The 15,090-nt window shown below is 36.2% G+C and overlaps 1 non-coding gene across 1 annotated transcript; it reads left to right on the plus strand.

The window, feature by feature from the left end:
• The first annotated feature begins 14,361 nt into the window (after positions 1–14,361).
• On the plus strand, positions 14,362–14,468 carry LOC133035274 (small nucleolar RNA R71). Its single transcript, XR_009686551.1, has one exon. It is a non-coding gene; the product is annotated as a small nucleolar RNA R71 (small nucleolar RNA).
• Positions 14,469–15,090: the final 622 nt, after the last annotated feature.

The raw sequence follows: 15,090 nt of genomic DNA on the forward strand, positions 1-15,090 counted from the left end.
TTTATTAATATAGATCGTAAATAACATTTAATGTTGCATGGTTCTTATGATTTATTTCATGATTATATGTACATAATGTATAAATTCATTCGAAACCCTTTTCACATACTTGATCCTGTTTATTGTGCCGTCAACACATTGGAAAGTAAACATGACTATGTGAATAAAGTTTCCTAGATTTATCAGACACAGGGTTTTACTGATATGATAATCTACAACAAGAGTTTACTTGTATTTGGAGAAATACTATGTTCTTTCCAGAACATTGGTTAAAGTAAAGCTCAGGTTGGATGCATGGAGTATGCATCGGAAGGGACCGATATTGAACTTTGACTTAGATTTATTAAACTTACCGTAATATCTATTCAAGTCGATATCGCCTAGTTGATCCTAGATCAAATGATCTTAATCCTGATATGTTTAGGCTCAATCTCGAGAGGCTATTCGTGTTCTTTGATTTGTTAGTTAAGCCTACTTTTAGGTCAGGGTGATACGTACATTTTGGGAACACGGTAGTGCAATTGAGTGGGAGCGCTATCATAAACATGGAATCTATAGCTTCTATCTGGCGAATAGTAAGCAAAGGATGATCTCCTTCGAGCTTGACCAAACGAACATAAATGGTGGAGTACTCATTTCACATTAGCTGAAATATCATTTATACGGGGTCAAGTGTTTTAAGGAATAAATACATTGTAGGGTGTAACGGTAATTTAATCCCTTTACAGTGTAGATCATTCATATAGAGGATCATTGATCACATTAGGATTATAACAATGGATAACTAATGATGTGTCTATATGGTGGAACATATAGAGCATTCTATATACTGAGAGTGCAATTCTAAGTTCTATGCGTGGATTCAACGAAGAATTAATAAGTTAGTGAATTTTAGTGTTAAATTCTTGATCTACTTATTGGAAGCTCGGTTATATAGACCCATGGTCCCCCCACTAGTTGAGATAATATTGCTTGTAAGACTCATGTAATTGGTTTTGATTAATCAATTATAATTCTCAAATTAGACTATGTCTATTTGTGAATTTTTCACTAAGTAAGGGCGAAATTGTAAAGAAAGAGTTTATAGGGGCATATTTGTTAATTATGATACTTTGTATGGTTCAATTAATAAATATGATAAATGACAATATTATTTAATAATTATTTATAGTTATTAAATAGTTAGAATTGGCATTTAAATGGTTGAATTAGAAAATTGGCGTTTTTGAGAAAATCAGATGCAGAAAAGATAAAACTGCAAAATTGCAAAAAGTGAGGCCCAAATCCACTAGTATAGGGCCAGCCACTTTTGTAGGAAATTTAAACTGATTTTTTCATTATTTTAATGCCATATAATTCAAATCTAACCCTAGTGGAATGCTATAAATAGATAGTGAAGGCTTCAGAAAAATTACACTTTTCTTCTGACTTTTTCTATTCAGAAAAACTGAGCCTTCTCTCTCCCTATCTTTAGCTGACCACTCTCTCTCTTCTTCCATGATAATTTCGAAATCCTTAGTGTATGAGTAGTGCCCACACACATCAAGTGATACCTCAATCATAGTGAGGAAGATCGTGAAGAAAGATCATCAGCAAAGAAGTTTCAGCATCAAAGATTCAGAGAAAGAGATCCAGGTTCAGATATTGATAATGCTCTGCTACAGAAAGGAATCAAGGGCTAGATATCTGAACGGAAGGAGTCATTATATTCCGCTGCACCCAATGTAAGGTTTCTTAAACTTTATATGTGTTTAATTTATCGTTTTAGAAAGTTCATATTTAGGATGTTAATAAACATACTTGTGAGTAGATCTAAGATCCTGGTAAAATAATTTCCAACAATGCGTTCAACCTAAGCTTTACTTTAACCAATGCTCTGGAAAGAACATAGCATTTGTCCAAATGCAAGTAAACTCTATTGTAGATTATCATATCAGTAAAACCCTGTGTCTGATAAATCTAGGAAACTTTATTCACATAGTCATGTTTACTTTCCAAAGTGTTGACAACACAATAAACAGGATCAAGTATGTGAAAAGGGTTTCAGATGAATTTATAAATCAAATAGATAAGCAATTGATAAGATGAACCAAAACATACACAAATGAATGAAAAATACTTCTGTTTCTTTATTGATGTTGAATAAAATGGATTACATTGAAATAGAGTTTTATTTATGGCATAAAACCCAACACTAAATCCATACATCCCAGAAGTATAAGTAAGTTCCTTTTCCAATCCTTGAAATTGGTCTTGTTAAGCATAGGAATAGAATTAATATTAACAGATATTGAGCCAATAGAAGATGGACTAACTAAATATGGAACAAATAAAACAAGCTCATATCAATATACATAATTAAACAATAAATTTAAAAATTGGTCAATCCCATCTCAAGATTCCAAACACACATTAATATCAAGTCTTTGGACAGTAATATTAACTGTAAGCGGTATTCTTAGTGTAACAATTAAACATTGACAATAAAATTATGCCAAACAATAGGTCAATCTTTGGACTAATATATTGCTCACACAAAATACCTTATAATTGTCACATATTTCACTTACCGTTGGGTCAGTCAATATATGCATCAAATACAAACACATAATCATCTTGATATTTCAAATCAATTAATCTACACGAAAGAGGTCACTTTGGTGGCATATTGTTTTAATTAATTTACTTAAAATATTAGACATAAACCAACAATAATTTAAAATTTAATTATTTCTTAAAATTACTCAAAAATAAAACTTAGAATCCTCATACAATATGATACATATATTATCATATCACAGTATAAAGAGGAGAAAAAAATCACACCCAAAATTTTACGAGGCAGAAAAAAAAATCACACCCAAAATTTTATGAGCAAAAAGTTAGTCAAGATACCAAATGATAAACCCAAGAAGTTAGTCGAGGAACCAAAAATCAAATTAAACGCCCATACGTACCCATTAAAGCAACATATGATATGGCTATATAAGTACTAAAATGAAATATATATATATATATATATGGAAGAGGTTTCAATGGTTACATTAAATATGTAACCATCATGGTTACATTTTTTTTAGCGATTAGATTATCATTGGATGGTTGTGATTAATTTGGAAATTAAATAAAAATAAATAATAATTAACTTATAACTTAATAGTCACCTAATAATTTATTTCCTTATACAACTTTAATGAAGATTAATTATATTTTAAAATTAAATTAATTATAATTATTAATTAATTTTTCATAATACATAGTGGGTAGTTAATTACAAAGTTGACCAGAATATGTTTACATCCATTATCTCTAAAATGGTGGGATCTAATTACATATCAAGAAATGTAAATGCGGTGTATGATTTTGAAAATCGTATAGTTGTGACTTTCCTGCTTATACTGGGTCAAAAATATCGTGTATTTAAATATGTCTTTAATTATTGAATTTCGAGATGTCTCGAGAGAAACTTGATTGTAGTGATCCCAATAGCAAGCTGGGACCATTCTTCTTTCCGAGGTCGACAATGTATGTCTTACGTCGATTGCAGTTATAAAGAAATCTTCTGACTTGCCAGGATTATGAGCCTCACTCCTGTTAGTTGGATGAAGCTATTGGAAGTCTTCTCATAGCGAGATGGTCATCTCGCATACTTTTTCTTTGATTCGATCTGACTTTTACACTTAGTTGCTCATTGCAAGCTAAGGTATGTGTCACTTTTCTCTGGTACCTCGCTATTCGCCTTTAGCAACATATGATTTCTCGTTAATACAATAAGTGCCGGTTTGTACATTGATTCCTCGCTTAAGACCTTACAGTCAGCGGGTTACCAATATACTCTAATACTTACGTAATTAATGAGTTATTCCATAAAAAGATATTGCACAGATTCACATTCCTTTTATATTGACACGTGTCCTCCAGCTGAATTTCGAGTATAACAATTGCCCCTTAAAAAGTTCTTTTTTAGTAAGAAGAGCTTTTTAATCATTACAGTGGGCATTTTCGTTAAGATCTTTTCTTGGAAAAAACACATCTTTTAGTTCTGGCGGCTGTACGGTTTCGAGAGATTATGAATCGCCTATTCATATTTTGCACAACTTCTAACCGTTAGATTTCTCGATCTTTGGCTTTCTTGTCACTGGACTTCGTGTATAAAAGGCAGCTCAAGCTTGTCATTTTTTCTGGCTCTTTAGTGAGATCCATTTTCAGAATGGATCATTTCCTTCCTACCAAAATGTCCCTTCTGAGTTTAGAAGTTTATCCTTCCAAACTCATAATACACAAATGCACCAACCAGTTTCCATTTGTTCCTACAGAATTCAAGCCTCAATTGGGGCCGGAAGCAATGGTTTCTAGGGTTGAGGAGCTTCTAACGAATCCAAACTAGGGGAACCCCGTAGCCCGCAATGGCCGATCCTCACAAGTGATCCCAGAGGGTACAAATCTTATGAGCGATCTCAAAGGTCCTCCTAAGGCTGATGAAGAATTCCAGAGGAAGATTGGCATGGTTTCAGGTGGATTTGGGAAGGAAGTTAGCGTGGTTTCTATCAGAGAATCCAGCCAACCCAAGACCCTAACCTGTGCCAGGAGATCTTTGCGTCTACCTCTCTCTGGTGTTGAGAATTTTCCTGAGGTTGGGAAAAAGATCTCGGCTTCAGGAAATGGGATCTTTTGATTATGAGGAGAATGAGGTCTGTGCAGAGACCAAGGCTCTATACGTGTAGTCGGACTTTCTCAAGCTATGTGTAGTCGGTCTTTCTTCGAGCAACGTGTAGACGATCTTTTTCAAGCTATATGCAGACGGTCTTTCTCGAGTTCATCGGCTTCCCCTCTCATCCTTTTCTTAGGAGAATGACTTAATGGTTTTCCCCTAGTGGCATTTTTGTAAAGACAATTTATAACTAGTCTTAGGTTTTTCTTATCTTAAATACCTTGTACTGTTTTCATTCGAACTTAATACAATTGTATTTTCTTGCATTTTTATTCACAATGTAAACAACTATATTTTGATCAAATATATAGTACTTTTGGGTTTCTCCATTGCTCGTAATCTTCTTGTTTAAGTAGTTAGTAATCTGCTAAACTTTATGATTTTCGAGCAGCTGTCAATTCTGCCTCGCAATTGTAATTATAATCTGCCTTAAGCAAACTTAAATATAATTTAAGGATTTTATCACTTTGTATATTTTTAATTTGCTCGTATGAATAGTTATATTATCTATCCATTTTCTAGGTTCAAGTACTTTTATCAAGGCATCGTGATGCCTCGTTTAGTATTTTCCTAGCTCGCGAGAAATGTTAGTATTCAGTTTTATACGCGAGTTATAACTTTTGATTTTTCTCTCCCGTCGGATAGGTTATAAATCAAAAATTATAGTTGTTTGATCCCTTCTTTGTCAAAAAAGTTTGATCAAGGTGTTATAACCATTTGACCCCTCTCTCGTCAAAAAGGTTTGGTCAGGGAGTTATAACGGTTCGACTCCACTTTCGTCAAAGAGATTTAGTCGAGAACCTTTGAATTTCAAAAAAAAAAAAATTGAAATGGCGGGTTTACATTATACAATGTATTTCTAGATGAATTTCGGTTAGTCATACATAAATGCCCCTTAAGTAATTTTTAAAGAATGAAACTTTGTGATTACTTAATATAAATGATTCTCTTTATTCATAACTGAAATTTAAAGTTTACATCAGTAATGTGAGTTACATCATTTATTTATTGATAGTAGGGTCGCAAATGTTCTACGTTCCAGTAGTTCTTTATTAGCGAGTCATTAAGTCGAGCCAATTTAAAGACTCCGACTCTAACTACTACTTTGATGACATATGGACCCTCCCCATTCAGGTTGAACACTCCTGCTGATGCATCTCTCGTATTTGCAAAGACTCGTCTTAACACCAAGTCTCCAACATTGAATAGTCTTTTCTTGACTTTTTTGTTGAAGTATCTTCTGACTCGGTGTTGGTATGTAGAGTTGGTGATTTGCGACTCAGATCATTTTTCCTCAAAAAGATCCAAGGATAATTTTAAAAGTTCCTGGTTTTCTTCTTGATTATAAAACTCTCTTCTGCAAGTCAATATGTTCACTTCAACCGACAGCATCGCTTCCGAGCCAAATGCTAGCGAGAAAGGAGTGTGTCCCGTGGGTGTCTTGTTGGTAGTTATGTGGGCCCAGAGTACCTAAGGTAGCCTGTCAACCCATCTGCCTTTGGCAGCGTCTAGCTTCTTCTTGATAGTATCCTTTAGGGTTTTATTGACAGCTTCTACTTGTCCATTTTCCTGAGACCTGGATACTGACGAGAAGCTTTCGATAATTCTATTCCTCTCGTAGAATTCAGTGAAAAAGTTTCCATCAAATTGGGTTCCATTATCAGATACTATCTTCATGGGAATTCCAACCCTACAGATAATGTTCTTGACGACAATGTCAAGGACTTTCTTGTAGGTTATGGAGACGAGGGGCTTGGCCTCCGTCCATTTAGTGAAGAAGTCAACTACTACTACCGCAGACTTAGCTCCACCTCGCCCAGTGGGTAATGCCCCAATTAGATCGATCCCCCATATAGAAAATGGGTAGGGCGAGGTGATCATTCTAAGTTCTGTTGGCGGTACGCGAGGTATATGTGAAAACCTCTGACACTTATCACATTTATTAACAAACTCATGTGTGTCCTTATTGATCGTTGGTCAGTAAAATCCTTGTCTAATGATCTTTATAGACAGACTTTGCCAACTCGAATGATCCCCACAGAAGCCTTCATGAATTTCTCTAATGATTTTGTTTTCTTCTGCGGGCAGAACACACCGAAGTAGGGGCATTGAATACCCTCTTCTATATAGTTTGCCTTCGATCATTGTGTAGCGAGGCACTGAATACAATAGTTTTCGTGCCTCGTTTTTATCATTTGGAAGTTGCACGTCAAGTAAATAATTGATAATAGGCGTCATCCATGTTGGAAAGCTATCTATCATCTCGACGTCTTCAGTTTCACATATACTTGGCTCGCTCAGCATCTCTACCAGAACCAGATTTAGCTCATCCAGGTCATTTTGCGAGGCAACCTTTGCTAAGGCATCGGTGTTCGAGTTTTGTTCTCTCAAAGTTTGTTCGATTTTAAAGTAATCGAATCTTTCTAAGTTCTTTTGAACTTTCTCTAATTACTTTGCCATTTTTAAGCCTTTGGCCTGGTATTCCCCGAAGACCTGGTTCACGATCAGCTGCGAATCACTATGACAAAAGAGATTTTTGACTTTCAAGGCCTCTACTATCTTTAAGTCGGCGATCAAGGCTTCATATTCAGCCTCTTGTTTGGATGCGTCAAATCGGAACCTCAGAGCATAGTGAAACTTAAAGCCTTCTGGTAATATTAATATTACCCCTGCACACCCGAAACTTGTTCGTTGGATGCGCCATCGACAAATAACTTCCAAGTTTCTGCGTCTCGCTAATCAGGTGGGATTTCTTCTAGAGTTATACCTTCTATCAAGAAGTCAGCTAAAGCTTGGCCCTTGATGGATGTTCGAGGATGGTATGTTATGTCGAACTGTCCCAGTTCAATTAACCATTTTATCAATCTTCCAGAAGCATCTAGTTTTGATGAAACTTGTCTCAAGGGCTGATGGATTAACACTTTTATGGGGTGAGCCTAGAAGTATGGTCGTAGTTTGCGAGACGCGTGGATTAGCCATAACACAAGTTTTTCTAGAGGGGGATATCTGGATTATGCCCCTAGTAACCTTTTACTTACGTAGTAAATAGGTTGCTGGTGCTTACCTTCTTCTCGCACTATAGATGCACTAATCGCATCTTCCGAGATGGCTAAATAAAGAAATAACGTCTCTCCATTTATTGGCTTCGCCAAAACTGAAGGCATTACAAGATGCCCTTTTATGCTCTGAAAGGCCTCTTCGCACTCTTTTTTCCACTCGAAATTTTTTTGCCTCACAACATGTTGAAGAACGGCACACGCTTGTCGGTTGACTTTGAAATGAACCTGTTAAGTGCCGTCATTCTTCTTGTCAGGGCCTATACTTCCTTAGGCTTTGTTGGGGATGGCATGTCTATTAATGCCTGTTACGAAAATTAAGAACAGTACACAAGTATACGTAATCAAGAAGTAAACTCACGCGAGTGAGGTCGAACCACAGGGAATTGGATTAACTACCACTAAATTATACTTATGATTCTATTTGGCAAATCGATAATGTTCAAGATTTTAACAGAATAAAAGAAATTCAAGAAACTTAAAGAAACAAGTGAATATTAATCAAAATGAGAGATTAGGGAGGAGAATCCTGTTGTTAGTTTACCACAATTGTTAATGCCTAATTGTTATCCTTTTCTTGAAGTGAATGACAGATTATAAATTAACCTAACTCTTTTCAGATCTTTTAGGTTCTAAATCACATGTTCTTTAATTAATCTCTTTATTAAACTAACATGAAATCAGCATTAAGCAATAATCCAATTGTCACAAAGGCTATGCAAATACTCTCGTTTCACATCAAAACCTAGATTATCCACTTTTAGCATTCTCAATTCTCACTTTTCAGATTTTGAATTGAGATCATAAAACATGTAGAAGGTGATCAAGCTTACACATGGAATTAAGCACAAATATAGATAATTTCACAAATCAAGACTGAAGGAATGGCAATTATTCATTAACTAGGCAAAACTTAAAACAACATTCATCATTCTCCCTAAATAGGAGTTTAGCTCAAAACATCCATAATCAAATCCATAATTAACATTGAAACAGAAAATAGCATAGAAAAATTAAAGAGAAGAGAAAGAACTAGTTGAAGCAATTGATCCAGGTCGCCACAAGCCGCTCTTCTAGCCTCCTTCTTTGTTTCTAGGGCTCCAAATCTGAATAATCCCTAATTTTTGCGAACTCCATCTATTTAAACCAAGTCTCATCCTTAAAATTCGCGAAATTACGAAACTGCCCAAAAATCTCGTCACTGGGTCCCCGTCGCGACTGGAAATGCCCCCGTCGCGACGGGGTTAAACTTTGAAACTTCGAGATTTTCTCTGCCAGTTCCCGTCGCGACTCGCATGTTCCCCGTCGCGACTGGAACAGGCAGCGACACAATTATTGGTTTTTCTTCTCAATTCTTTCACCATGCGTCATCAATTCTTATACATACTTTCTTTAAACACCCGAGGACCTGAAACAAAAGAATCAAGCGTAATATAGCCCTAAAACTAGAAACAAAGAGTGAAAACTAACAGAAAATATGACCCAAAACTTAGACTAATTTTAGCGTAACAAATTCCCCCAAACTAGATCTTTACTCGCCGTCGAGTAAAGCTAAAACTCAAACTAAAATTAACAAATGTAATAGATAACTAAACCTTCCAATGATTGAACTACCACTACCATCTGGACAACTTCAAGCAAATCAAAAACCAGAATTTCAACTCAATAACTCTAAGAATTAACTTGGATGCACAGTTCAGAAGTAAGCAATTCATATAGACACAAAACACCTCTTTTGACACCCGTATCATACCCATTCTACACTCTCCGACATTCTGCTAACCCGTGTTCAATAAGCTTGAACGACATACCTTTCTCCACCAATGTTGAAAATTCTTGCTCGGAATCAAAAGGTCTTTTTCGGTTATAATAGCATGGCTTAGGTAAAACGGGTAGATGAGAAGTCATTTAGGCTACATTATACCATCAGCAAAATTATACCAAACAAGCACCCACAATTATCCATTTTTTTTTCATCCCAAAGTTATAAATTGTAAGAGATTACACTTTTCTGTTTTGTGTGCCTACCTAATTGTTCACATTTGTTTTCTCAAGAAGAATTTATCACATTTATTTATGTTTTTGTTTTTTTTTTTGTCTCTTCTTCTTTTCTTCTTTCTTTTTACTGTAAAGGCACATCACATAACAACTATTTTTGTTTTCCGATCTCTTACTTTCAAAATTATTCCCCACTTACAACACTCCATTTCCCCCAAACTTGATTAAAAGCTTATGGCATAATAAGGTATGTTGAGGATGAAAGTAGTTAAGGATATCGAATTAAGCTTAGTTAAGTGGTGAAAATTTTGAAACAGGTTAAGGCTCAACTTTGGGTATACTAGGATAAAACTTTTTAGGTGTTGCTAAAAATTATAATCACTACGCAAGTATACGCAATCAAGTAGTAAACTCACACAGGTGAGGTCGAACCACAGGGAATTGGACTAATTACTACTAAATTATACTATTGATTCTATCTGGTAAAAGAATACTTTTTTTATGAATTAAATAAGACAATTCAGAAAATTAAAAATAACAAAGTAAGATTAATCAAGATAAGAAAATAGGGAGATGAATCCTATTGTTAAGTTACCAATGTTAATGATTAAATGCTATCCTTCTCTTGAAGTGAATGACAGATTATGAATTAACCTAGCTCTTTTCAGATCTTCTAGGTTCTAAATCTCATGTTCTCTAATTAATCTCTTAATTAAACCAACTTGAAATCAGCATTAAGCAATAATCCAAATGTCACAAAGGCTATGTAAATACTTTCGTTTCACATCAAAACCTAGACTATCCAATTTTAGCATTCTCAATTCTCACTTTTCAGATTTTGAATTGAGATCATAAAACATGTAAAAGGTGATCAATCTTGCACATGGAAATTAAACACAAATATGAATAGTGTTCACAATCAAGATGGAGGAATGGCAATTAATCATTAACTAGGAAAACTTAAACAACATTCATCATTCTCCCTAAATAGGAGTTTAGTTCAAAACATCCATAATCAAATCCATAATTAACATTGAAATAGAAAAGAACATAGAAAAATTAAAGAGAAGAGAAAGAACTAGTTGAAGCAATCGATTCGGGTCCCCACAAGCCGCTCTTCTAGCCTCCTCCTTTGTTTCTAGGGTTCCAATTCTGAATCCTCTCTATTTTTCACGAACCCTTGCTATTTAAACCAATTCTCATCTTCAAAATTCGTGAAATTACGAAATTGCCCAAAAATCCCGTCAACAGGGTCCCCGTCGCATCGGCAGCCATCCCCGTCGCGACGGGGTTGAGCAGAGAATTTTCGAAGATTTTCTGTCAGTTCCCGTCGCGACTGGCAAATCCCCCCGTCGCGACGGGAGTTCAGCATTGAATTTTTGAAACTTTCTGTAAGTTCCCGTCGCGACTGGCAAATCCCCCGTCGCGACGGGAATAGGCAGAAACACCAATTTTGGTTTTTCTTCTCGATTCTTTCACCGTTTTTCCTCAATTCTTGTACATACTTTCTTTAAATGCCTGAGGACCTGAAACAAAAGAATCAAGCGTAATATAGCCCTAAAACTAAAAACAAAGAGTGAAAACTAACCGAAAATACGACCCGAAACTTAGACTAATTCTAGCCTAACAAATTCCCCCAAACTAGATTCTTACTCGCCCTCGAGTAAGATGAATGCTACTAACTACTAACTACGCTATCAGATAATCATAATACTACTGCCTCATGTGATGTTCTCTTCTATTGCTCAAACTAGAATTTCAATTCTACCAACTCTAACAATTAATTTAGATGCTCGGTTTATAACACTATGTACAACTGCAAAAATTTATTCAAATGTGAAACATTGTTATAAAAGTTTTACTCTTTCTAACAGTTCCACAACCCGATAACTCATAAGCTTGCATGCTTACCTTTCTCCACTAATGTTGACAGTATTCTTTGGAATCATTAGGTCTTTTCAAGGCTTTAGGTAGTATGGCTCAGATATTCAGGGATAGGCAAAAGACAATTTTGGCTCAAGATATCATAGGCACACAAACGAAACCCACAAGCTTCTTACTTTTCTTTCTTCTAAGATCCCATAATATTCCCAGATTTACCAAGATTGATAGAAGACGTCTCTATTATTTTTCAACATCACTGAATTTTTTTTTTTTTTTCACACATATTTTTACTTTTTATTGTGTTTTTTTTTTCATCATATTTCATTTTTTTTTCAGTGACATTGAATTACACAATTTTCCTCTTCTCAATCTTACAAGTTTTTTTTTCTCCCTCTCACTATTTCCTCACACTAAATGTTTCTCCTCCCCCAAACTAATTATGTAGCTTATGATATCATGGATAACATGGTGAAGAAAAATTAATAGTGTGGTTGCAATTTTTCAAATCGATGGGTGAAAAACATAATAGGTTTAGGCTCAAAAGGTTAACTATGGATACATCTTATTACGGTAGGCTTGAAAGGCTCAAACTATCCAACAAATGCCTAAATCATATTCCAATTGAACACTATCAAGGATTTCGTCTCAAAAGAATAAACATGCAAGTTCTAAGCTATCCTGTCAATCTTACCACAAACCATAGTAAAACAATTATAACAATTTTCACAGATTGAGTATTTGCAGATAAACACAGGTTTCTAAGCATCCAAACTAATTCAAAGAGTTAACAGAATCAAGCACACAGTTATTTTGCAATTTCAGATCACATCACACTAATCAGCAGTATACAACTATCGTCAAGCTTATTGCCATTCCTTAACTAAAATAAAAAAAAACTAAAATAATTAAAGTGCAGAATTTAAAAATTTTAAGTCTCTCCCCCCAAACTAAACATGACATTGTCCCCAATGTGCTATTATACTCAAGGTGAGAAGGACTTACCTGAACCCCCATCAGAAGGGGTTGGGCGGACCCTTTTCATCCAAAAGAGCCCTCGTACTAAATGAAGAAAATTTACCACCAATCGTGTTGATTTCAGAGTTTCGCACAAGAGTAAGCTCACCTTCAGAACTACCACACATCAATCTTTTCCAATGACGCCGAATCGTTCGAAGTCGCTCTTTAGGCTTTGCTTTCTTCTTATCAGCTTTAACAAAAGAACCCTTCACCATCTCAATCTTGCAACAGGTAGGAATGTCGGTTGGGGCAAAAACATTAAAATTGACCTCTTCATCTTGCACTCTCAACTTTAACTCTCCCTTTTGAACATCTATTAATGCTCGGCCTGTGGCTAAGAATGGTCTTCCCAAAATAATGGGAATAGTTGAATCTTCCTCCATATCAAGAATTAGGAAATCAGCAGGGAAGATAAACTTACCAACCTTCACCAGTACATCTTCAATTATCCCACGAGGATGAGTCAAAGAACGATCCGCTAGTTGTAAAGTCACTGTTGTGGGCTTTGCTTTTCCCAATCCTAGCCTTTTGAAGACAGACAAGGGCATTAGATTAATGCTTGCTCCCAGATCACATAGAGCTTTAGTTTCCACCGAACCCCCTATAGAGCATGGAATATTGAAACTACCCGGATCTTTAAGCTTGGGCGGTAGTTTCTTTTGCAAAATGGCGCTACACTCCTCAGTTAATGCCACTGTTTCATAGTCCTCCAATTTTCTCTTCTTAGACAATATCTCCTTCATGAACTTCACATAACGGGGCATTTGTTCCAAGGCTTCGGCAAAAGGAATGTTGATGTGTAATCTTTTGAAGACCTCTAGAAATTTTGTGAACTGCTTGTCTAGATTGGTCTTTCGGAGTCTTTGAGGATAGGGTATTTTCACATGATGATCAATATTGATTGGTGGAGACTGTTGTGGTGGTGCTGGACTATCAGTAATCTTCTTATCTGATGATGCTTGAGTTGGTGCTGTTTGATCTTTAATCTCTTCATCCACTGGTTGTATCATCTCAGGCCCATCATATTTCTTTCCACTCCTTAAGGAAATTGCTTTACATTGTTCTCTTCCTTTTGCATCATTAGTGCTAGGCGAATTTCCTTGAGCTTGTTTTTCCACTTGAGTAGCCAATTGTTCCATTTTAGTTTCTAGAGTTTTAATAGAGGCTCTAGTTTCCATCATGAATTGGAGCAATAAATCAGCTTGGATAGTGGAGCCTCCACTAGAACTTTGTTGTTGCAGCTGTTGTTGGTTTTGTTGGGGCTGGTTTCTCTGCTGGTAGAACCCCTGTTGGTTGTGCCCATAATTATTGTTTTGGGAATAGTTTCCAATGGCTTTTGCTTGATCCATTGGCAAATCATCCACATCTGCCTGACACTCAGAAAAGTGATGGGGACCTCCACATATCTCACAAACCACTTGAGCTTGTTTGGCTTGCACTGCGATCAGCTTTGTTAGGGCCTCAACCTGAGCTGTCAGCTTTGTAATGGCATCAACCTCTAACACACCAGCTACCTTCTTAGATTGACTCCTTTCAGTTGGCCACTGCTGGTTGTTTAGAGCCATCTCCTCCAATAGATCATACGCCTCATTAGCACTCTTTCTCATAAAGGCTCCGCCAGCTGCTGCATCTATTAGAGTTCTAGTGTTACCAACCAACCCGTTATAGAAATTATGAACCAGCATCCACTTCTCAATACCATGATGAGGACACTTTCTGATTAAGTCCTTGAACCTCTCCCAAGACTCATAGAGAGACTCATTCTCTTGTTGACAGAAATTGTTGATCTCTCCTCGCAGCTTAGCAGACTTTGCTGGGGGAAAGAACTTAGACAGAAATTTAGTTGCTAAGTCTGTCCATGTTGCTATGGAATTTGGTGGCAAGGAGATTAACCAACTCTTGGCTCTTTCTCTAAGTGAGAATGGAAACAGTCTCAAACGAATGGCATCATCACTAACTCCATTGACTTTAAAAGTCTCACAAAGTTCCATGAAGTTCGAGAGATGCAGATTAGGATCTTCAGAAGGGAGGCCACCAAACTGAACTGAAGACTGCACCATTTGAAGTATGGCAGGTTTGATCTCAAAGTTATTCGCATCCACTGCCGGTGGCCTGATACATGACTGCACTCCCGTCAGAGTAGGGAGAATGTAATCTCTCAAGCTACGGCCATTAGCTTGGTCTTCCACGGCGCCTCCATTATTACCGTTATTACCCCCATTGTTTCCAGCATTATTGTTCACATTGGCAGCCATGATTTCTGATGTTTCAGCAGTTGCTGAAACTCTTTCTTGCCTCTTGTTCTTTCGATTCCTCCTGCAAGTTTTCTCGATTTCAGGATCAACTGGTAATATGACTGCTTGTCCTTGACGGCGCATACACTTAGGATTCCTGAAGTAGATAAAGAAAATATTGCAAGAAAAA

This window comes from Cannabis sativa, chromosome 2 (assembly GCF_029168945.1).
Source record: "Cannabis sativa cultivar Pink pepper isolate KNU-18-1 chromosome 2, ASM2916894v1, whole genome shotgun sequence".
Taxonomy (NCBI): domain Eukaryota; kingdom Viridiplantae; phylum Streptophyta; class Magnoliopsida; order Rosales; family Cannabaceae; genus Cannabis; species Cannabis sativa.